The sequence below is a fragment of the Rhagoletis pomonella genome, unplaced genomic scaffold, assembly GCF_013731165.1.
Source record: "Rhagoletis pomonella isolate Grant_MI unplaced genomic scaffold, Rhpom_1.0 Rhpom_scaffold_00002, whole genome shotgun sequence".
NCBI classification, from domain to species: Eukaryota; Metazoa; Arthropoda; class Insecta; order Diptera; family Tephritidae; genus Rhagoletis; species Rhagoletis pomonella.
Window position 1 is genome coordinate 81,994,305 of NW_023458556.1, and position 2,633 is coordinate 81,996,937.

The window sequence follows — 2,633 nt, forward strand, 5'->3', positions numbered from 1 at the left end:
ATGATGCTAGGCCATTTGCACCGGATCGCGAATAGCCCTTATGTATACCACGGTGTAGTGAAACAAAGGTGGCGCCGTCAGAGGTACCGCTACTTTGGTTTTGCCGATTTTGACAGTTGTGGTAACTTGTAAATAAACTTTGGTTTACAAATCAGTGGCATAGAGAAATTTGAATCAGTGAAAAATCGGTTTAAATCGTGTTAATTTGCAATTTGTTAGTGATTTTTCAGTTGAAGAGTGTGTAAAAACTGATAAAATGAAGTGCCGTGTATTAAATTGCGACAGCCGTGAAGGTAGTGCCTCGAAATGCAGCTTTTTTCCTTTCCTCGCAACGATGCCGTGTCGAGAAAGTGGGTGGAATTCTGCGGGCAAGATAAACCATTCAATTTGGATACCAGCTTCATATGCATGCGCTGTTGTCCTTCCATGAAGTGCACCATTGTGCCCCATCTCATTATGCGTAGATGCAAGTGTAGCGCTGCGACGAATCGCTGCATTTTGTGTATATAGGGCGCGGCAAAGCCGTTCCCGAAATGTTTTTTTATTATTATATTGACAGCATTTTATTACAGTCATATCTCTTCTGCTCCAAGCAGCCTCCTTTAGCAAGTTACCTAATCAATTCCACTCAGATGCTGACGCAGTTTGCTGCACCAGCCTTAATTGCAAAGCAATGGAGTACACTAAAACGTTTGCTGCAGAAGCCTTAATTGCAAAGCATGGAGTGCACTAAAACGTTCACTATTCTCCAATAGATTAGATGAAAAATGCAATATTTTCGCATTGATCAAAATTAAAACACGTGTTTCTGTAAAGTGAACTGTTTTGACAGTTTCAACTCGTTCTACTTTTGTCTCTATTCTTTGTTTACTTGTGGTACACAAATGTCAACGGCCAGGACGGCGCAATCTTGTAATCTATCATTCTTGTATGTATACATTGTTGATAGTCATTTTTGCAATTTTTGTAATAAAGATATTTATTGACTGAAGTCGAAATATAGACGATTTAAAGCAACAAAAACAGATTATTTTATTTCACCCGGCGTTGAGTTAAAAAGGATCAGTCCAGCGCCTTCGTATTGACCTGCGCTAAACTTAAACGTAGAATACGTGATATTATTAAGATCACATCCAAGTTTAAAACGGTACATGAAATATTCATTTTGATTGTTTTGAATTGAATTTAATAAATTAATATGAATTGCAAAATATGAATACTTAGCAATAGAGAAGCAGATCCACACACATGTACCATCAGCTTGCGTCTGATATTGTGATACCTGGCATATTTCATGTGCCTGATGAATTATGGTAAACTTTATTTTTTAAATACGTGACAACGCTCCTAAGTACAGTTCAAATAAAGCCTTTTTAAACCCATTTCATTTGATACCCATATTTTTAATAATTGCTTTTACTTATTAAATAATTTGTGTTTACGTCTTTGAACAGGTGGCAACCCTCTTTAATATTATTGTGTTTATATGGTGTTTAAACTAAGGATATATTACCACCTTCGTTTCACGTCATGTTTTAATATTTCATTTAATTAAATTCTAATTTTAAAACAGGTCGCAACCCTATTCAAAATATTTTAAAACCAAAATTTTGTTAAATCTTTTTCGACTGACACACATATTCCGATACATATGTATGTATTTAAGTTGCGTATCTAATTCCCTTAATTCAAGTTGAATTTAATTTCTAAAACATATGGCAACCCTGTTAAATAAAATTAAGAAAAAAACATTTTGAACGAATGTCAATTTATAGCCATACTTTAATAATTCATTTGACTTATTAAATAATTTGAGTTTAACTTTTTACACAGGTGGAAACCCTCTTTAATGTTATAAATACCGAAAATAAATTTTTCTTAATACTCCTCTCTTTGACGCCAATATTTCAATATTTCGTATAATTTAATTTAATTCGACTTTTCAAACAGATGGCAATCCTGTTCAAATTAATTTTAAACCAAAACCTCGTTAAACCTTTTTCGTCTGACACTTGTATTGGGATACATATTAAATTATCTAATCCTCTTAATTCGATTTGAATTTAATTATGGAATCAGGGGGCAACACTCCTACATGCAGTTTGCAAATAAAGTTTCTTCAAAGCAATTTTGATTTAAATTCACATTGAAGTAATTTATTTAACCTATTGCTTATATTGAACCTAACTTTGTAACAAGGTGGCAAGCCCCTGCAAAATATTTTCAAACCACAACCTCATTCGTCTGAAACCCATATACATTTAAATTTTCTGCCTATATTTAAGCCGAAATTGATTTTTGAAACAGGTGGCAACCCTCCTACATACAATTAAGAAATAAAGCCTTTTAAAAACCATTTCGATCGATACTAATTGATTTAACTTAAAAATAATTTGAATTTAATTTTTTTATCAGGTGGCAACCCTTTTTGAAAAATAAGAAGTTATTGCACATCCACAGGCCAAGCCCTTTAATTTGATACCTCATTTTGTAAAATGAACGAACGGTACAGATCTTATGTGACGAAAAAGCCTTCGCGTATTATGCTTTCATATGTACATAAATACATACATAGATTATCTACTAAAAGAACAACATATCCACAAACTTAAATCAAAATATGTACGTACGTA